Genomic DNA, 23,814 nt, shown 5'->3' with positions numbered 1-23,814 from the left:
CAACAGCAGAGAGTACAATGGTGGTTGTTCATGCAGGGCAGATATTTAAGTAGAACAGTAAGCCACTTATAGGAGAGTGCCAGAAACCAGTTCAAAATCAGAGGAATATAGCAGTCAATGGCATAGAATAGTTAGAGAACATGTAGATAAGATTTCTCTATACTAGCAATAGTATAGAAAGAATTTTGTAAGAAGCGGGAAATCCAGGAACTAGAGCAGAATGGACCTAAACCACTATTTGAAACACTAGAACTGCTGAAATATAGAAGTAAATTGTAAAACATAGTTTTAAGACAAGTGTATGAGGGTTCTCAATTGCATAGAACAGTGTACAGTTGGGTTTGTACATGCACAAAGGTTATTCAAGTAGAACAGTAAGCAACTTACAGGAAATTGCCAGAAACCAATGCGAATTCAAAGGAATATAGCAGTCAGTTGAAGAGTTAAAGAAAAACTGGAAAACCCATCTCTATGTCAAGCTACAGTATAGAAATAACTTAGTATGATACCAGAAATCCTTCATATAGATCAACAAGCACTTTAAAGTAGTATTCGACCACTAGAATTCCTTATAAGGAGCAATAAACTGTAAAACAAGGTTAAAAGGAAAGTTTCTTAGGGTTCCCAACAGCAGAGAAGAGAGAACAATTGTGTTTGTACATGCAGGGAAGTTATTTAATAGAACAGTCAGCCACTTATACGACAGTGCCAGAAATCACCGCAAATTCAAAGGAAAATTGCAGTCAATGGCACAGAATAGTTAGAGAACAAGTAGATAAGATTTCTCAATAACTAGCAATAGTATAGAAAGAATTTCGTACGAAGCGGGAAATCCGGGAACTAGAGCAGAAAGGACCTAAACCAGTATTTGAAACACTAGAATGGCTTAAATATAGAAGTAAACTGTAAAACATAGTTTGAAGGCAAGTGTATGAGGGTTCTCAATTGCATAGAACAGTGTACAGTTGTTTGTACATGCACAAAGGTTATTCAAGTAGAACAGTAAGCCACTTATAGGAGAGTTCCAGATACCAGACCAAAATCAGAGGAAAGTAGAAATCAAAGGCACAGAATAATTAGAGAAAACGTAGATAATTATTCTCAATAACAGGCAATAGTATAGAAAGAATTTCGTAGGAGCGGGAAATCCAGGAAATAGAGCAGTAAGGACCTTAAACAAGTATTTGAAACACTAGAACGGCTGAAATATAGCAGTAAATTGTAAAACATAGTTTGGAGACAAGTGTATGAGGGTTCTCAACTGCATAGAACACTGTACAAAGATGTTTGTACATGCACAAAGGTTATGCAAGTAGAACAGTAAGCAACTTACAGGAAAGTGCCAGAAACCAATGCGAATTCAAAGGAATATAACAGTTAATTAGAGAAAAGTTAGAGAACAAGTGGAAAACCCTTCTGTATGTCAAGCTACAGTATAGAAATAACTTAGTAGGATACCAGAAATCCTTCACATAGGTTAACAAGCACTTTAAAGTAGTATTTCACCACTGGAATTTCTGAAAAGGAGCAATTAAAGGTAAAAAAAACTTGAAAGACATTGCATTAGGTTTTTCAACAGCATAGAGTACAATGGTGGTTGTTCATGCAGGGCAGATATTTAAGTAGAACAGTAAGCCACTTATAGGAGAGTGCCAGAAACCAGTTCAAAATCAGAGGAATATAGAAGTCAATGGCATAGAATAGTTAGAGAACATGTAGATAAGATTTCTCTATACTAGCAAAAGTATAGAAAGAATTTTGTAAGAAGCGGGAAATCCAGGAAATAGAGCAGAAAGGACCTAAACCAGTATTTGAAACACTAGAATGGCTAAAATATAGAAGTAAACTGTAAAACATAGTTTGAAGGCAAGTGTATGAGGGTTCTCAATTGCATAGAACAGTATACAGTTGTTTGTACATGCACAAAGGTTATGCAAGTAGAACAGTAAGCAACTTACAGGAAAGTGCCAGAAACCAATGCGAATTCAAAGGAATATAACAGTTAATTAGAGAAGAGTTAGAGAACAAGTGGAAAACACTTCTGTATGTCAAGCTACAGTATAGAAATAACTTAGTAGGACACCAGAAATCCTTCATATAGATTAACAACCACTTTAAAGTAGTATTTCACCACTGGAATTTCTGAAAAGGAGCAATTAAAGGTAAAAAAAGTTGAAAGACATTGCATTAGGTTTTTCAACAGCAGAGAGTACAATGGTGGTTGTTCATGCAGGGCAGATATTTAAGTAGAACAGTAAGCCACTTATAGGAGAGTGCCAGAAACCAGTTCAAAATCAGAGGAATATAGCAGTCAAAGGCACAGAATAGTTAGAGAACATGTAGATAAGATTTCTCAATAACTAGCAATAGTATAGATAGAATATCGTAAGAAGCGGGAAATCCGGGAAATAGAGCAGAATGGACCTAAACTACTATTTGAAACACTAGAACTGCTGAAATATAGAAGTAAACTGTAAAACATAGTTTGAAGACAAGTGTATGAGGGTTCTCAATTGCATAAACAGTGTACAGTTGGGTTTGTACATGCACAAAGGTTATTCAAAGTAGAACAGTAAGCAACTTACAGGAAAGTGCCAGAAACCAATGCGAATTCAAAGGAATATAGCAGTCAGTTGAAGAGTTAAAGAAAAACTGGAAAACCCATCTCTATGTCAAGCTACAGTATAGAAATAACTTAGTAGGATACCAGAAATCCTTCAGATAGATTAACAAGCACTTTAAAGTAGTATTTCACCACTGGAATTTCTGAAAAGGAGCAATTAAAGGTAAAAAAAACTTGAAAGACATTGCATTAGGTTTTTCAACAGCAGAGAGTACAATGGTGGTTGTTCATGCAGGGCAGATATTTAAGTAGAACAGTAAGCCACTTATAGGAGAGTGCCAGAAACCAGTTCAAAATCAGAGGAATATAGCAGTCAATGGCATAGAATAGTTAGAGAACATGTAGATAAGATTTCTCTATACTAGCAATAGTATAGAAAGAATTTTGTAAGAAGCGGGAAATCCAGGAACTAGAGCAGAATGGACCTAAACCACTATTTGAAACACTAGAACTGCTGAAATATAGAAGTAAATTGTAAAACATAGTTTTAAGACAAGTGTATGAGGGTTCTCAATTGCATAGAACAGTGTACAGTTGGGTTTGTACATGCACAAAGGTTATTCAAGTAGAACAGTAAGCAACTTACAGGAAATTGCCAGAAACCAATGCGAATTCAAAGGAATATAGCAGTCAGTTGAAGAGTTAAAGAAAAACTGGAAAACCCATCTCTATGTCAAGCTACAGTATAGAAATAACTTAGTATGATACCAGAAATCCTTCATATAGATCAACAAGCACTTTAAAGTAGTATTCGACCAATAGAATTCCTTATAAGGAGCAATAAACTGTAAAACAAGGTTAAAAGGAAAGTTTCTTAGGGTTCCCAACAGCAGAGAAGAGAGAACAATTGTGTTTCTACATGCAGGGAAGATATTTAATAGAACAGTCAGCCACTTATAGGACAGTGCCAGAAACCAACGCGAATTCAAAGGAAAATAGCAGTTAATTCAACAGAATAGTAAGAGAACAAGTGGAAAACCCTTCTCTATGTCAAGCTACAGTATAGAAATTACTTAGTATGATACCAGAAATCCTTCAGATAGATCAACAAGCACTTTAAAGTAGTATTCGACCAAAAGAATTCCTTATAAGGAGCAATAAACTGCAAAACAAGGTTAAAAGGAAAGTTTCTTAGGGTTCCCAACAGCAGAGAAGAGAGAACAATTGTGTTTGTACATGCAGGGAAGTTATTTAAGTTGAACAGTTAGCCACTTATAGGACAGTGCCAGAAATCACCGCAAATTCAAAGGAAAATTGCAGTCAATGGCACAGAATAGTTAGAGAACAAGTAGATAAGATTTCTCAATAACTAGCAATAGTATAGAAAGAATTTCGTACGAAGCGGGAAATCCGGGAACTAGAGCAGAAAGGACCTAAACCAGTATTTGAAACACTAGAATGGCTTAAATATAGAAGTAAACTGTAAAACATAGTTTGAAGGCAAGTGTATGAGGGTTCTCAATTGCATAGAACAGTGTACAGTTGTTTGTACATGCACAAAGGTTATTCAAGTAGAACCGTAAGCCACTTATAGGAGAGTTCCAGATACCAGACCAAAATCAGAGGAAAGTAGAAATCAAAGGCACAGAATAATTAGAGAACACGTAGATAATTATTCTCAATAACAGGCAATAGTATAGAAAGAATTTTGTAGGAGCGGGAAATCCAGGAAATAGAGCAGTAAGGACCTTAAACAAGTATTTGAAACACTAGAACGGCTGAAATATAGCAGTAAATTGTAAAACATAGTTTGGAGACAAGTGTATGAGGGTTCTCAATTGCATAGAACACTGTACAAAGATGTTTGTACATGCACAAAGGTTATGCAAGTAGAACAGTAAGCAACTTACAGGAAAGTGCCAGAAACCAATGCGAATTCAAAGGAATATAACAGTTAATTAGAGAAAAGTTAGAGAACAAGTGGAAAACCCTTCTGTATGTCAAGCTACAGTATAGAAATAACTTAGTAGGATACCAGAAATCCTTCAGATAGATTAACAAGCACTTTAAAGTAGTATTTCACCACTGGAATTTCTGAAAAGGAGCAATTAAAGGTAAAAAAAACTTGAAAGACATTGCATTAGGTTTTTCAACAGCAGAGAGTACAATGGTGGTTGTTCATGCAGGGCAGATATTTAAGTAGAACAGTAAGCCACTTATAGGAGAGTGCCAGAAACCAGTTCAAAATCAGAGGAATATAGCAGTCAATGGCATAGAATAGTTAGAGAACATGTAGATAAGATTTCTCTATACTAGCAATAGTATAGAAAGAATTTTGTAAGAAGCGGGAAATCCAGGAACTAGAGCAGAATGGACCTAAACCACTATTTGAAACACTAGAACTGCTGAAATATAGAAGTAAATTGTAAAACATAGTTTTAAGACAAGTGTATGAGGGTTCTCAATTGCATAGAACAGTGTACAGTTGGGTTTGTACATGCACAAAGGTTATTCAAGTAGAACAGTAAGCAACTTACAGGAAATTGCCAGAAACCAATGCGAATTCAAAGGAATATAGCAGTCAGTTGAAGAGTTAAAGAAAAACTGGAAAACCCATCTCTATGTCAAGCTACAGTATAGAAATAACTTAGTATGATACCAGAAATCCTTCATATAGATCAACAAGCACTTTAAAGTAGTATTCGACCACTAGAATTCCTTATAAGGAGCAATAAACTGTAAAACAAGGTTAAAAGGAAAGTTTCTTAGGGTTCCCAACAGCAGAGAAGAGAGAACAATTGTGTTTGTACATGCAGGGAAGTTATTTAATAGAACAGTCAGCCACTTATACGACAGTGCCAGAAATCACCGCAAATTCAAAGGAAAATTGCAGTCAATGGCACAGAATAGTTAGAGAACAAGTAGATAAGATTTCTCAATAACTAGCAATAGTATAGAAAGAATTTCGTACGAAGCGGGAAATCCGGGAACTAGAGCAGAAAGGACCTAAACCAGTATTTGAAACACTAGAATGGCTTAAATATAGAAGTAAACTGTAAAACATAGTTTGAAGGCAAGTGTATGAGGGTTCTCAATTGCATAGAACAGTGTACAGTTGTTTGTACATGCACAAAGGTTATTCAAGTAGAACAGTAAGCCACTTATAGGAGAGTTCCAGATACCAGACCAAAATCAGAGGAAAGTAGAAATCAAAGGCACAGAATAATTAGAGAAAACGTAGATAATTATTCTCAATAACAGGCAATAGTATAGAAAGAATTTCGTAGGAGCGGGAAATCCAGGAAATAGAGCAGTAAGGACCTTAAACAAGTATTTGAAACACTAGAACGGCTGAAATATAGCAGTAAATTGTAAAACATAGTTTGGAGACAAGTGTATGAGGGTTCTCAACTGCATAGAACACTGTACAAAGATGTTTGTACATGCACAAAGGTTATGCAAGTAGAACAGTAAGCAACTTACAGGAAAGTGCCAGAAACCAATGCGAATTCAAAGGAATATAACAGTTAATTAGAGAAAAGTTAGAGAACAAGTGGAAAACCCTTCTGTATGTCAAGCTACAGTATAGAAATAACTTAGTAGGATACCAGAAATCCTTCACATAGGTTAACAAGCACTTTAAAGTAGTATTTCACCACTGGAATTTCTGAAAAGGAGCAATTAAAGGTAAAAAAAACTTGAAAGACATTGCATTAGGTTTTTCAACAGCATAGAGTACAATGGTGGTTGTTCATGCAGGGCAGATATTTAAGTAGAACAGTAAGCCACTTATAGGAGAGTGCCAGAAACCAGTTCAAAATCAGAGGAATATAGAAGTCAATGGCATAGAATAGTTAGAGAACATGTAGATAAGATTTCTCTATACTAGCAAAAGTATAGAAAGAATTTTGTAAGAAGCGGGAAATCCAGGAAATAGAGCAGAAAGGACCTAAACCAGTATTTGAAACACTAGAATGGCTAAAATATAGAAGTAAACTGTAAAACATAGTTTGAAGGCAAGTGTATGAGGGTTCTCAATTGCATAGAACAGTATACAGTTGTTTGTACATGCACAAAGGTTATGCAAGTAGAACAGTAAGCAACTTACAGGAAAGTGCCAGAAACCAATGCGAATTCAAAGGAATATAACAGTTAATTAGAGAAGAGTTAGAGAACAAGTGGAAAACACTTCTGTATGTCAAGCTACAGTATAGAAATAACTTAGTAGGACACCAGAAATCCTTCATATAGATTAACAACCACTTTAAAGTAGTATTTCACCACTGGAATTTCTGAAAAGGAGCAATTAAAGGTAAAAAAAGTTGAAAGACATTGCATTAGGTTTTTCAACAGCAGAGAGTACAATGGTGGTTGTTCATGCAGGGCAGATATTTAAGTAGAACAGTAAGCCACTTATAGGAGAGTGCCAGAAACCAGTTCAAAATCAGAGGAATATAGCAGTCAAAGGCACAGAATAGTTAGAGAACATGTAGATAAGATTTCTCAATAACTAGCAATAGTATAGATAGAATATCGTAAGAAGCGGGAAATCCGGGAAATAGAGCAGAATGGACCTAAACTACTATTTGAAACACTAGAACTGCTGAAATATAGAAGTAAACTGTAAAACATAGTTTGAAGACAAGTGTATGAGGGTTCTCAATTGCATAAACAGTGTACAGTTGGGTTTGTACATGCACAAAGGTTATTCAAAGTAGAACAGTAAGCAACTTACAGGAAAGTGCCAGAAACCAATGCGAATTCAAAGGAATATAGCAGTCAGTTGAAGAGTTAAAGAAAAACTGGAAAACCCATCTCTATGTCAAGCTACAGTATAGAAATAACTTAGTAGGATACCAGAAATCCTTCAGATAGATTAACAAGCACTTTAAAGTAGTATTTCACCACTGGAATTTCTGAAAAGGAGCAATTAAAGGTAAAAAAAACTTGAAAGACATTGCATTAGGTTTTTCAACAGCAGAGAGTACAATGGTGGTTGTTCATGCAGGGCAGATATTTAAGTAGAACAGTAAGCCACTTATAGGAGAGTGCCAGAAACCAGTTCAAAATCAGAGGAATATAGCAGTCAATGGCATAGAATAGTTAGAGAACATGTAGATAAGATTTCTCTATACTAGCAATAGTATAGAAAGAATTTTGTAAGAAGCGGGAAATCCAGGAACTAGAGCAGAATGGACCTAAACCACTATTTGAAACACTAGAACTGCTGAAATATAGAAGTAAATTGTAAAACATAGTTTTAAGACAAGTGTATGAGGGTTCTCAATTGCATAGAACAGTGTACAGTTGGGTTTGTACATGCACAAAGGTTATTCAAGTAGAACAGTAAGCAACTTACAGGAAATTGCCAGAAACCAATGCGAATTCAAAGGAATATAGCAGTCAGTTGAAGAGTTAAAGAAAAACTGGAAAACCCATCTCTATGTCAAGCTACAGTATAGAAATAACTTAGTATGATACCAGAAATCCTTCATATAGATCAACAAGCACTTTAAAGTAGTATTCGACCAATAGAATTCCTTATAAGGAGCAATAAACTGTAAAACAAGGTTGAAAGGAAAGTTTCTTAGGGTTCCCAACAGCAGAGAAGAGAGAACAATTGTGTTTCTACATGCAGGGAAGATATTTAATAGAACAGTCAGCCACTTATAGGACAGTGCCAGAAACCAACGCGAATTCAAAGGAAAATAGCAGTTAATTCAACAGAATAGTAAGAGAACAAGTGGAAAACCCTTCTCTATGTCAAGCTACAGTATAGAAATTACTTAGTATGATACCAGAAATCCTTCAGATAGATCAACAAGCACTTTAAAGTAGTATTCGACCAAAAGAATTCCTTATAAGGAGCAATAAACTGCAAAACAAGGTTAAAAGGAAAGTTTCTTAGGGTTCCCAACAGCAGAGAAGAGAGAACAATTGTGTTTGTACATGCAGGGAAGTTATTTAAGTTGAACAGTTAGCCACTTATAGGACAGTGCCAGAAATCACCGCAAATTCAAAGGAAAATTGCAGTCAATGGCACAGAATAGTTAGAGAACAAGTAGATAAGATTTCTCAATAACTAGCAATAGTATAGAAAGAATTTCGTACGAAGCGGGAAATCCGGGAACTAGAGCAGAAAGGACCTAAACCAGTATTTGAAACACTAGAATGGCTTAAATATAGAAGTAAACTGTAAAACATAGTTTGAAGGCAAGTGTATGAGGGTTCTCAATTGCATAGAACAGTGTACAGTTGTTTGTACATGCACAAAGGTTATTCAAGTAGAACCGTAAGCCACTTATAGGAGAGTTCCAGATACCAGACCAAAATCAGAGGAAAGTAGAAATCAAAGGCACAGAATAATTAGAGAACACGTAGATAATTATTCTCAATAACAGGCAATAGTATAGAAAGAATTTTGTAGGAGCGGGAAATCCAGGAAATAGAGCAGTAAGGACCTTAAACAAGTATTTGAAACACTAGAACGGCTGAAATATAGCAGTAAATTGTAAAACATAGTTTGGAGACAAGTGTATGAGGGTTCTCAATTGCATAGAACACTGTACAAAGATGTTTGTACATGCACAAAGGTTATGCAAGTAGAACAGTAAGCAACTTACAGGAAAGTGCCAGAAACCAATGCGAATTCAAAGGAATATAACAGTTAATTAGAGAAAAGTTAGAGAACAAGTGGAAAACCCTTCTGTATGTCAAGCTACAGTATAGAAATAACTTAGTAGGATACCAGAAATCCTTCAGATAGATTAACAAGCACTTTAAAGTAGTATTTCACCACTGGAATTTCTGAAAAGGAGCAATTAAAGGTAAAAAAAACTTGAAAGACATTGCATTAGGTTTTTCAACAGCAGAGAGTACAATGGTGGTTGTTCATGCAGGGCAGATATTTAAGTAGAACAGTAAGCCACTTATAGGAGAGTGCCAGAAACCAGTTCAAAATCAGAGGAATATAGCAGTCAATGGCATAGAATAGTTAGAGAACATGTAGATAAGATTTCTCTATACTAGCAATAGTATAGAAAGAATTTTGTAAGAAGCGGGAAATCCAGGAACTAGAGCAGAATGGACCTAAACCACTATTTGAAACACTAGAACTGCTGAAATATAGAAGTAAATTGTAAAACATAGTTTTAAGACAAGTGTATGAGGGTTCTCAATTGCATAGAACAGTGTACAGTTGGGTTTGTACATGCACAAAGGTTATTCAAGTAGAACAGTAAGCAACTTACAGGAAATTGCCAGAAACCAATGCGAATTCAAAGGAATATAGCAGTCAGTTGAAGAGTTAAAGAAAAACTGGAAAACCCATCTCTATGTCAAGCTACAGTATAGAAATAACTTAGTATGATACCAGAAATCCTTCATATAGATCAACAAGCACTTTAAAGTAGTATTCGACCACTAGAATTCCTTATAAGGAGCAATAAACTGTAAAACAAGGTTAAAAGGAAAGTTTCTTAGGGTTCCCAACAGCAGAGAAGAGAGAACAATTGTGTTTGTACATGCAGGGAAGTTATTTAATAGAACAGTCAGCCACTTATACGACAGTGCCAGAAATCACCGCAAATTCAAAGGAAAATTGCAGTCAATGGCACAGAATAGTTAGAGAACAAGTAGATAAGATTTCTCAATAACTAGCAATAGTATAGAAAGAATTTCGTACGAAGCGGGAAATCCGGGAACTAGAGCAGAAAGGACCTAAACCAGTATTTGAAACACTAGAATGGCTTAAATATAGAAGTAAACTGTAAAACATAGTTTGAAGGCAAGTGTATGAGGGTTCTCAATTGCATAGAACAGTGTACAGTTGTTTGTACATGCACAAAGGTTATTCAAGTAGAACAGTAAGCCACTTATAGGAGAGTTCCAGATACCAGACCAAAATCAGAGGAAAGTAGAAATCAAAGGCACAGAATAATTAGAGAAAACGTAGATAATTATTCTCAATAACAGGCAATAGTATAGAAAGAATTTCGTAGGAGCGGGAAATCCAGGAAATAGAGCAGTAAGGACCTTAAACAAGTATTTGAAACACTAGAACGGCTGAAATATAGCAGTAAATTGTAAAACATAGTTTGGAGACAAGTGTATGAGGGTTCTCAACTGCATAGAACACTGTACAAAGATGTTTGTACATGCACAAAGGTTATGCAAGTAGAACAGTAAGCAACTTACAGGAAAGTGCCAGAAACCAATGCGAATTCAAAGGAATATAACAGTTAATTAGAGAAAAGTTAGAGAACAAGTGGAAAACCCTTCTGTATGTCAAGCTACAGTATAGAAATAACTTAGTAGGATACCAGAAATCCTTCACATAGGTTAACAAGCACTTTAAAGTAGTATTTCACCACTGGAATTTCTGAAAAGGAGCAATTAAAGGTAAAAAAAACTTGAAAGACATTGCATTAGGTTTTTCAACAGCATAGAGTACAATGGTGGTTGTTCATGCAGGGCAGATATTTAAGTAGAACAGTAAGCCACTTATAGGAGAGTGCCAGAAACCAGTTCAAAATCAGAGGAATATAGAAGTCAATGGCATAGAATAGTTAGAGAACATGTAGATAAGATTTCTCTATACTAGCAAAAGTATAGAAAGAATTTTGTAAGAAGCGGGAAATCCAGGAAATAGAGCAGAAAGGACCTAAACCAGTATTTGAAACACTAGAATGGCTAAAATATAGAAGTAAACTGTAAAACATAGTTTGAAGGCAAGTGTATGAGGGTTCTCAATTGCATAGAACAGTATACAGTTGTTTGTACATGCACAAAGGTTATGCAAGTAGAACAGTAAGCAACTTACAGGAAAGTGCCAGAAACCAATGCGAATTCAAAGGAATATAACAGTTAATTAGAGAAGAGTTAGAGAACAAGTGGAAAACACTTCTGTATGTCAAGCTACAGTATAGAAATAACTTAGTAGGACACCAGAAATCCTTCATATAGATTAACAACCACTTTAAAGTAGTATTTCACCACTGGAATTTCTGAAAAGGAGCAATTAAAGGTAAAAAAAGTTGAAAGACATTGCATTAGGTTTTTCAACAGCAGAGAGTACAATGGTGTTGTTCATGCAGGGCAGATATTTAAGTAGAACAGTAAGCCACTTATAGGAGAGTGCCAGAAACCAGTTCAAAATCAGAGGAATATAGCAGTCAAAGGCACAGAATAGTTAGAGAACATGTAGATAAGATTTCTCAATAACTAGCAATAGTATTAGATAGAATATCGTAAGAAGCGGGAAATCCGGGAAATAGAGCAGAATGGACCTAAACTACTATTTGAAACACTAGAACTGCTGAAATATAGAAGTAAACTGTAAAACATAGTTTGAAGACAAGTGTATGAGGGTTCTCAATTGCATAAACAGTGTACAGTTGGGTTTGTACATGCACAAAGGTTATTCAAAGTAGAACAGTAAGCAACTTACAGGAAAGTGCCAGAAACCAATGCGAATTCAAAGGAATATAGCAGTCAGTTGAAGAGTTAAAGAAAAACTGGAAAACCCATCTCTATGTCAAGCTACAGTATAGAAATAACTTAGTAGGATACCAGAAATCCTTCAGATAGATTAACAAGCACTTTAAAGTAGTATTTCACCACTGGAATTTCTGAAAAGGAGCAATTAAAGGTAAAAAAAACTTGAAAGACATTGCATTAGGTTTTTCAACAGCAGAGAGTACAATGGTGGTTGTTCATGCAGGGCAGATATTTAAGTAGAACAGTAAGCCACTTATAGGAGAGTGCCAGAAACCAGTTCAAAATCAGAGGAATATAGCAGTCAATGGCATAGAATAGTTAGAGAACATGTAGATAAGATTTCTCTATACTAGCAATAGTATAGAAAGAATTTTGTAAGAAGCGGGAAATCCAGGAACTAGAGCAGAATGGACCTAAACCACTATTTGAAACACTAGAACTGCTGAAATATAGAAGTAAATTGTAAAACATAGTTTTAAGACAAGTGTATGAGGGTTCTCAATTGCATAGAACAGTGTACAGTTGGGTTTGTACATGCACAAAGGTTATTCAAGTAGAACAGTAAGCAACTTACAGGAAATTGCCAGAAACCAATGCGAATTCAAAGGAATATAGCAGTCAGTTGAAGAGTTAAAGAAAAACTGGAAAACCCATCTCTATGTCAAGCTACAGTATAGAAATAACTTAGTATGATACCAGAAATCCTTCATATAGATCAACAAGCACTTTAAAGTAGTATTCGACCAATAGAATTCCTTATAAGGAGCAATAAACTGTAAAACAAGGTTGAAAGGAAAGTTTCTTAGGGTTCCCAACAGCAGAGAAGAGAGAACAATTGTGTTTCTACATGCAGGGAAGATATTTAATAGAACAGTCAGCCACTTATAGGACAGTGCCAGAAACCAACGCGAATTCAAAGGAAAATAGCAGTTAATTCAACAGAATAGTAAGAGAACAAGTGGAAAACCCTTCTCTATGTCAAGCTACAGTATAGAAATTACTTAGTATGATACCAGAAATCCTTCAGATAGATCAACAAGCACTTTAAAGTAGTATTCGACCAAAAGAATTCCTTATAAGGAGCAATAAACTGCAAAACAAGGTTAAAAGGAAAGTTTCTTAGGGTTCCCAACAGCAGAGAAGAGAGAACAATTGTGTTTGTACATGCAGGGAAGTTATTTAAGTTGAACAGTTAGCCACTTATAGGACAGTGCCAGAAATCACCGCAAATTCAAAGGAAAATTGCAGTCAATGGCACAGAATAGTTAGAGAACAAGTAGATAAGATTTCTCAATAACTAGCAATAGTATAGAAAGAATTTCGTACGAAGCGGGAAATCCGGGAACTAGAGCAGAAAGGACCTAAACCAGTATTTGAAACACTAGAATGGCTTAAATATAGAAGTAAACTGTAAAACATAGTTTGAAGGCAAGTGTATGAGGGTTCTCAATTGCATAGAACAGTGTACAGTTGTTTGTACATGCACAAAGGTTATTCAAGTAGAACCGTAAGCCACTTATAGGAGAGTTCCAGATACCAGACCAAAATCAGAGGAAAGTAGAAATCAAAGGCACAGAATAATTAGAGAACACGTAGATAATTATTCTCAATAACAGGCAATAGTATAGAAAGAATTTTGTAGGAGCGGGAAATCCAGGAAATAGAGCAGTAAGGACCTTAAACAAGTATTTGAAACACTAGAACGGCTGAAATATAGCAGTAAATTGTAAAACATAGTTTGGAGACAAGTGTATGAGGGTTCTCAATTGCATAGAACACTGTACAAAGATGTTTGTACATGCACAAAGGTTATGCAAGTAGAACAGTAAGCAACTTACAGGAAAGTGCCAGAAACCAATGCGAATTCAAAGGAATATAACAGTTAATTAGAGAAAAGTTAGAGAACAAGTGGAAAACCCTTCTGTATGTCAAGCTACAGTATAGAAATAACTTAGTAGGATACCAGAAATCCTTCAGATAGATTAACAAGCACTTTAAAGTAGTATTTCACCACTGGAATTTCTGAAAAGGAGCAATTAAAGGTAAAAAAAACTTGAAAGACATTGCATTAGGTTTTTCAACAGCAGAGAGTACAATGGTGGTTGTTCATGCAGGGCAGATATTTAAGTAGAACAGTAAGCCACTTATAGGAGAGTGCCAGAAACCAGTTCAAAATCAGAGGAATATAGCAGTCAATGGCATAGAATAGTTAGAGAACATGTAGATAAGATTTCTCTATACTAGCAATAGTATAGAAAGAATTTTGTAAGAAGCGGGAAATCCAGGAACTAGAGCAGAATGGACCTAAACCACTATTTGAAACACTAGAACTGCTGAAATATAGAAGTAAATTGTAAAACATAGTTTTAAGACAAGTGTATGAGGGTTCTCAATTGCATAGAACAGTGTACAGTTGGGTTTGTACATGCACAAAGGTTATTCAAGTAGAACAGTAAGCAACTTACAGGAAATTGCCAGAAACCAATGCGAATTCAAAGGAATATAGCAGTCAGTTGAAGAGTTAAAGAAAAACTGGAAAACCCATCTCTATGTCAAGCTACAGTATAGAAATAACTTAGTATGATACCAGAAATCCTTCATATAGATCAACAAGCACTTTAAAGTAGTATTCGACCACTAGAATTCCTTATAAGGAGCAATAAACTGTAAAACAAGGTTAAAAGGAAAGTTTCTTAGGGTTCCCAACAGCAGAGAAGAGAGAACAATTGTGTTTGTACATGCAGGGAAGTTATTTAATAGAACAGTCAGCCACTTATACGACAGTGCCAGAAATCACCGCAAATTCAAAGGAAAATTGCAGTCAATGGCACAGAATAGTTAGAGAACAAGTAGATAAGATTTCTCAATAACTAGCAATAGTATAGAAAGAATTTCGTACGAAGCGGGAAATCCGGGAACTAGAGCAGAAAGGACCTAAACCAGTATTTGAAACACTAGAATGGCTTAAATATAGAAGTAAACTGTAAAACATAGTTTGAAGGCAAGTGTATGAGGGTTCTCAATTGCATAGAACAGTGTACAGTTGTTTGTACATGCACAAAGGTTATTCAAGTAGAACAGTAAGCCACTTATAGGAGAGTTCCAGATACCAGACCAAAATCAGAGGAAAGTAGAAATCAAAGGCACAGAATAATTAGAGAAAACGTAGATAATTATTCTCAATAACAGGCAATAGTATAGAAAGAATTTCGTAGGAGCGGGAAATCCAGGAAATAGAGCAGTAAGGACCTTAAACAAGTATTTGAAACACTAGAACGGCTGAAATATAGCAGTAAATTGTAAAACATAGTTTGGAGACAAGTGTATGAGGGTTCTCAACTGCATAGAACACTGTACAAAGATGTTTGTACATGCACAAAGGTTATGCAAGTAGAACAGTAAGCAACTTACAGGAAAGTGCCAGAAACCAATGCGAATTCAAAGGAATATAACAGTTAATTAGAGAAAAGTTAGAGAACAAGTGGAAAACCCTTCTGTATGTCAAGCTACAGTATAGAAATAACTTAGTAGGATACCAGAAATCCTTCACATAGGTTAACAAGCACTTTAAAGTAGTATTTCACCACTGGAATTTCTGAAAAGGAGCAATTAAAGGTAAAAAAAACTTGAAAGACATTGCATTAGGTTTTTCAACAGCATAGAGTACAATGGTGGTTGTTCATGCAGGGCAGATATTTAAGTAGAACAGTAAGCCACTTATAGGAGAGTGCCAGAAACCAGTTCAAAATCAGAGGAATATAGAAGTCAATGGCATAGAATAGTTAGAGAACATGTAGATAAGATTTCTCTATACTAGCAAAAGTATAGAAAGAATTTTGTAAGAAGCGGGAAATCCAGGAAATAGAGCAGAAAGGACCTAAACCAGTATTTGAAACACTAGAATGGCTAAAATATAGAAGTAAACTGTAAAACATAGTTTGAAGGCAAGTGTATGAGGGTTCTCAATTGCATAGAACAGTATACAGTTGTTTGTACATGCACAAAGGTTATGCAAGTAGAACAGTAAGCAACTTACAGGAAAGTGCCAGAAACCAATGCGAATTCAAAGGAATATAACAGTTAATTAGAGAAGAGTTAGAGAACAAGTGGAAAACACTTCTGTATGTCAAGCTACAGTATAGAAATAACTTAGTAGGACACCAGAAATCCTTCATATAGATTAACAACCACTTTAAAGTAGTATTTCACCACTGGAATTTCTGAAAAGGAGCAATTAAAGGTAAAAAAAGTTGAAAGACATTGCATTAGGTTTTTCAACAGCAGAGAGTACAATGGTGGTTGTTCATGCAGGGCAGATATTTAAGTAGAACAGTAAGCCACTTATAGGAGAGTGCCAGAAACCAGTTCAAAATCAGAGGAATATAGCAGTCAAAGGCACAGAATAGTTAGAGAACATGTAGATAAGATTTCTCAATAACTAGCAATAGTATAGATAGAATATCGTAAGAAGCGGGAAATCCGGGAAATAGAGCAGAATGGACCTAAACTACTATTTGAAACACTAGAACTGCTGAAATATAGAAGTAAACTGTAAAACATAGTTTGAAGACAAGTGTATGAGGGTTCTCAATTGCATAAACAGTGTACAGTTGGGTTTGTACATGCACAAAGGTTATTCAAAGTAGAACAGTAAGCAACTTACAGGAAAGTGCCAGAAACCAATGCGAATTCAAAGGAATATAGCAGTCAGTTGAAGAGTTAAAGAAAAACTGGAAAACCCATCTCTATGTCAAGCTACAGTATAGAAATAACTTAGTAGGATACCAGAAATCCTTCAGATAGATTAACAAGCACTTTAAAGTAGTATTTCACCACTGGAATTTCTGAAAAGGAGCAATTAAAGGTAAAAAAAACTTGAAAGACATTGCATTAGGTTTTTCAACAGCAGAGAGTACAATGGTGGTTGTTCATGCAGGGCAGATATTTAAGTAGAACAGTAAGCCACTTATAGGAGAGTGCCAGAAACCAGTTCAAAATCAGAGGAATATAGCAGTCAATGGCATAGAATAGTTAGAGAACATGTAGATAAGATTTCTCTATACTAGCAATAGTATAGAAAGAATTTTGTAAGAAGCGGGAAATCCAGGAACTAGAGCAGAATGGACCTAAACCACTATTTGAAACACTAGAACTGCTGAAATATAGAAGTAAATTGTAAAACATAGTTTTAAGACAAGTGTATGAGGGTTCTCAATTGCATAGAACAGTGTACAGTTGGGTTTGTACATGCACAAAGGTTATTCAAGTAGAACAGTAAGCAACTTACAGGAAATTGCCAGAAACCAATGCGAATTCAAAGGAATATAGCAGTCAGTTGAAGAGTTAAAGAAAAACTGGAAAACCCATCTCTATGTCAAGCTACAGTATAGAAATAACTTAGTATGATACCAGAAATCCTTCATATAGATCAACAAGCACTTTAAAGTAGTATTCGACCAATAGAATTCCTTATAAGGAGCAATAAACTGTAAAACAAGGTTAAAAGGAAAGTTTCTTAGGGTTCCCAACAGCAGAGAAGAGAGAACAATTGTGTTTGTACATGCAGGGAAGTTATTTAAGTTGAACAGTTAGCCACTTATAGGACAGTGCCAGAAATCACCGCAAATTCAAAGGAAAATTGCAGTCAATGGCACAGAATAGTTAGAGAACAAGTAGATAAGATTTCTCAATAACTAGCAATAGTATAGAAAGAATTTCGTACGAAGCGGGAAATCCGGGAACTTGAGCAGAAAGGACCTAAACCAGTATTTGAAACACTAGAATGGCTTAAATATAGAAGTAAACTGTAAAACATAGTTTGAAGGCAAGTGTATGAGGGTTCTCAATTGCATAGAACAGTGTACAGTTGTTTGTACATGCACAAAGGTTATTCAAGTAGAACCGTAAGCCACTTATAGGAGAGTTCCAGATACCAGACCAAAATCAGAGGAAAGTAGAAATCAAAGGCACAGAATAATTAGAGAACACGTAGATAATTATTCTCAATAACAGGCAATAGTATAGAAAGAATTTCGTAGGAGCGGGAAATCCAGGAAATAGAGCAGTAAGGACCTTAAACAAGTATTTGAAACACTAGAACGGCTGAAATATAGCAGCAAATTGTAAAACATAGTTTGGAGACAAGTGTATGAGGGTTCTCAACTGCATAGAACACTGTACAAAGATGTTTGTACATGCACAAAGGTTATGCAAGTAGAACAGTAAGCAACTTACAGGAAAGTGCCAGAAACCAATGCGAATTCAAAGGAATATAACAGTTAATAAGAGAAAAGTTAGAGAACAAGTGGAAAACCCTTCTGTATGTCAAGCTACAGTATAGAAATAACTTAGTAGGATACCAGAAATCCTTCAGATAGATTAACAAGCACTTTAAAGTAGTATTTCACCACTGGAATTTCTGAAAAGGAGCAATTAAAGGTAAAAAAAACTTGACATTGCATTAGGTTTTTCAACAGCAGAGAGTACAATGGTGGTTGTTCATGCAGGGCAGATATTTAAGTAGAACAGTAAGCCACTTATAGGAGAGTGCCAGAAACCAGTTCAATATCAGAGGAATATAGCAGTCAATGGCATAGAATAGTTAGAGAACATGTAGATAAGATTTCCCTATACTAGCAATAGTATAGAAAGAATTTTGTAAGAAGCGGGAAATCCAGGAAATAGAGCAGAAAGGACCTAAACCAGTATTTGAAACACTAGAATGGCTAAAATATAGAAGTAAACTGTAAAACATAGTTTGAAGGCAAGTGTATGAGGGTTCTCAATTGCATAAACAGTGTACAGTTGGGTTTGTACATGCACAAAGGTTATTCAAAGTAGAACAGTAAGCAACTTACAGGAAAGTGCCAGAAACCAATGCGAATTCAAAGGAATATAGCAGTCAGTTGAAGAGTTAAAGAAAAACTGGAAAACCCATCTCTATGTCAAGCTACAGTATAGAAATAACTTAGTAGGATACCAGAAATCCTTCAGATAGATTAACAAGCACTTTAAAGTAGTATTTCACCACTGGAATTTCTGAAAAGGAGCAATTAAAGGTAAAAAAAACTTGAAAGACATTGCATTAGGTTTTTCAACAGCAGAGAGTACAATGGTGGTTGTTCATGCAGGGCAGATATTTAAGTAGAACAGTAAGCCACTTATAGGAGAGTGCCAGAAACCAGTTCAAAATCAGAGGAATATAGCAGTCAATGGCATAGAATAGTTAGAGAACATGTAGATAAGATTTCTCTATACTAGCAATAGTATAGAAAGAATTTTGTAAGAAGCGGGAAATCCAGGAACTAGAGCAGAATGGACCTAAACCACTATTTGAAACACTAGAACTGCTGAAATATAGAAGTAAATTGTAAAACATAGTTTTAAGACAAGTGTATGAGGGTTCTCAATTGCATAGAACAGTGTACAGTTGGGTTTGTACATGCACAAAAGTTATTCAAGTAGAACAGTAAGCAACTTACAGGAAATTGCCAGAAACCAATGCGAATTCAAAGGAATATAGCAGTCAGTTGAAGAGTTAAAGAAAAACTGGAAAACCCATCTCTATGTCAAGCTACAGTATAGAAATAACTTAGTATGATACCAGAAATCCTTCATATAGATCAACAAGCACTTTAAAGTAGTATTCGACCAATAGAATTCCTTATAAGGAGCAATAAACTGTAAAACAAGGTTAAAAGGAAAGTTTCTTAGGGTTCCCAACAGCAGAGAAGAGAGAACAATTGTGTTTGTACATGCAGGGAAGTTATTTAAGTTGAACAGTTAGCCACTTATAGGACAGTGCCAGAAATCACCGCAAATTCAAAGGAAAATTGCAGTCAATGGCACAGAATAGTTAGAGAACAAGTAGATAAGATTTCTCAATAACTAGCAATAGTATAGAAAGAATTTCGTACGAAGCGGGAAATCCGGGAACTTGAGCAGAAAGGACCTAAACCAGTATTTGAAACACTAGAATGGCTTAAATATAGAAGTAAACTGTAAAACATAGTTTGAAGGCAAGTGTATGAGGGTTCTCAATTGCATAGAACAGTGTACAGTTGTTTGTACATGCACAAAGGTTATTCAAGTAGAACCGTAAGCCACTTATAGGAGAGTTCCAGATACCAGACCAAAATCAGAGGAAAGTAGAAATCAAAGGCACAGAATAATTAGAGAACACGTAGATAATTATTCTCAATAACAGGCAATAGTATAGAAAGAATTTCGTAGGAGCGGGAAATCCAGGAAATAGAGCAGTAAGGACCTTAAACAAGTATTTGAAACACTAGAACGGCTGAAATATAGCAGCAAATTGTAAAACATAGTTTGGAGACAAGTGTATGAGGGTTCTCAACTGCATAGAACACTGTACAAAGATGTTTGTACATGCACAAAGGTTATGCAAGTAGAACAGTAAGCAACTTACAGGAAAGTGCCAGAAACCAATGCGAATTCAAAGGAATATAACAGTTAATAAGAGAAAAGTTAGAGAACAAGTGGAAAACCCTTCTGTATGTCAAGCTACAGTATAGAAATAACTTAGTAGGATACCAGAAATCCTTCAGATAGATTAACAAGCACTTTAAAGTAGTATTTCACCACTGGAATTTCTGAAAAGGAGCAATTAAAGGTAAAAAAAACTTGACATTGCATTAGGTTTTTCAACAGCAGAGAGTACAATGGTGGTTGTTCATGCAGGGCAGATATTTAAGTAGAACAGTAAGCCACTTATAGGAGAGTGCCAGAAACCAGTTCAATATCAGAGGAATATAGCAGTCAATGGCATAGAATAGTTAGAGAACATGTAGATAAGATTTCCCTATACTAGCAATAGTATAGAAAGAATTTTGTAAGAAGCGGGAAATCCAGGAAATAGAGCAGAAAGGACCTAAACCAGTATTTGAAACACTAGAATGGCTAAAATATAGAAGTAAACTGTAAAACATAGTTTGAAGGCAAGTGTATGAGGGTTCTCAATTGCATAAACAGTGTACAGTTGGGTTTGTACATGCACAAAGGTTATTCAAGTAAAACAGTAAGCAACTTACAGGAAAGTGCCAGAAACCAATGCGAATTCAAAGGAAAATAGCAGTCAGTAGAAGAGTTAAAGAAAAACTGGAAAACCCATCTCTAAGTCAAGCTACAGTATAGAAATAACTTAGTATGATACCAGAAATCCTTCATATAGATCAACAAGCACTTTAAAGTAGTATTCTACCACTAGAATTCCTTATAAGGAGCAATAAACTGTAAAACAAGATTGAAAGGAAAGTTTCTTAGGGTTCCCAACAGCAAAGAGAACAATTGTGTTTGTACAAGCAAGAAAGTTATTTAAGTAAAACAGTCAGCCACTTATACGACAGTGCCAGAAATCACCGCAAATTCAAAGGAAAATTGCAGTCAATGGCACAGAACAATTAGAGAACACGTAGATAATTATTCTCAATAACAGGCAATAGTATAGAAAGAATTTCGTAAGAGCGGGAAATCCAGGAAATAGAGCAGTAAGGACCTTAAACAAGTATTTGAAACACTAGAACGGCTGAAATATAGCAGTAAATTGTAAAACATAGTTTGGAAACAAGTGTATGAGGGTTCTCAACTGCATAGAACACTGTACAAAGATGTTTGTACATGCACAAAGGTTATGCAAGTAGAACAGTAAGCAACTTACAGGAAAGTGCCAGAAACCAATGCGAATTCAAAGGAATATAACAGTTAATTAGAGAAAAGTTAGAGAACAAGTGGAAAACCCTTCTGTATGTCAAGCTACAGTATAGAAATAACTTAGTAGGATACCAGAAATCCTTCAGATAGGTTAACAAGCACTTTAAAGTAGTATTTCACCACTGGAATTTCTGAAAAGGAGCAATTAAAGGTAAAAAAAACTTGAAAGACATTGCATTAGGTTTTTCAACAGCAGAGAGTACAATGGTGGTTGTTCATGCAGGGCAGATATTTAAGTAGAACAGTAAGCCACTTATAGGAGAGTGCCAGAAACCAGTTCAAAATCAGAGGAATATAGCAGTCAATGGCATAGAATAGTTAGAGAACATGTAGATAAGATTTCTCTATACTAGCAATAGTATAGAAAGAATTTTGTAAGAAGCGGGAAATCCAGGAAATAGAGCAGAAAGGACCTAAACCAGTATTTGAAACACTAGAATGGCTAAAATATAGAAGTAAACTGTAAAACATAGTTTGAAGGCAAGTGTATGAGGGTTCTCAATTGCATAGAACAGTATACAGTTGTTTGTACATGCACAAAGGTTATGCAAGTAGAACAGTAAGCAACTTACAGGAAAGTGCCAGAAACCAATGCGAATTCAAAGGAATATAACAGTTAATTAGAGAAGAGTTAGAGAACAAGTGGAAAACACTTCTGTATGTCAAGCTACAGTATAGAAATAACTTAGTAAGACACCAGAAATCCTTCATATAGATTAACAAGCACTTTAAAGTAGTATTTCACCACTGGAATTTCTGAAAAGGAGCAATTAAAGGTAAAAAAAGTTGAAAGACATTGCATTAGGTTTTTCAACAGCAGAGAGTACAATGGTGGTTGTTCATGCAGGGCAGATATTTAAGTAGAACAGTAAGCCACTTATAGGAGAGTGCCAGAAACCAGTTCAAAATCAGAGGAATATAGCAGTCAAAGGCACAGAATAGTTAGAGAACATGTAGATAAGATTTCTCAATAACTAGCAATAGTATAGATAGAATATCGTAAGAAGCGGGAAATCCGGGAAATAGAGCAGAATGGACCTAAACCACTATTTGAAACACTAGAACTGCTGAAATATAGAAGTAAACTGTAAAACATAGTTTGAAGACAAGTGTATGAGGGTTCTCAATTGCATAAACAGTGTACAGTTGGGTTTGTACATGCACAAAGGTTATTCAAAGTAGAACAGTAAGCAACTTACAGGAAAGTGCCAGAAACCAATGCGAATTCAAAGGAATATAGCAGTCAGTTGAAGAGTTAAAGAAAAACTGGAAAACCCATCTCTATGTCAAGCTACAGTATAGAAATAACTTAGTAGGATACCAGAAATCCTTCAGATAGATTAACAAGCACTTTAAAGTAGTATTTCACCACTGGAATTTCTGAAAAGGAGCAATTAAAGGTAAAAAAAACTTGAAAGACATTGCATTAGGTTTTTCAACAGCAGAGAGTACAATGGTGGTTGTTCATGCAGGGCAGATATTTAAGTAGAACAGTAAGCCACTTATAGGAGAGTGCCAGAAACCAGTTCAAAATCAGAGGAATATAGCAGTCAATGGCATAGAATAGTTAGAGAACATGTAGATAAGATTTCTCTATACTAGCAATAGTATAGAAAGAATTTTGTAAGAAGCGGGAAATCCAGGAACTAGAGCAGAATGGACCTAAACCACTATTTGAAACACTAGAACTGCTGAAATATAGAAGTAAATTGTAAAACATAGTTTTAAGACAAGTGTATGAGGGTTCTCAATTGCATAGAACAGTGTACAGTTGGGTTTGTACATGCACAAAGGTTATTCAAGTAGAACAGTAAGCAACTTACAGGAAATTGCCAGAAACCAATGCGAATTCAAAGGAATATAGCAGTCAGTTGAAGAGTTAAAGAAAAACTGGAAAACCCATCTCTATGTCAAGCTACAGTATAGAAATAACTTAGTATGATACCAGAAATCCTTCATATAGATCAACAAGCACTTTAAAGTAGTATTCGACCAATAGAATTCCTTATAAGGAGCAATAAACT

The sequence above is a fragment of the Plecotus auritus genome (assembly GCF_963455305.1).
Source record: "Plecotus auritus genome assembly, chromosome: 10".
In the NCBI taxonomy this organism is placed as follows: Eukaryota; Metazoa; Chordata; class Mammalia; order Chiroptera; family Vespertilionidae; genus Plecotus; species Plecotus auritus.
The sequence above is the reverse complement of the archived record's forward strand: the minus strand, read 5'-3'. Positions refer to the sequence as shown.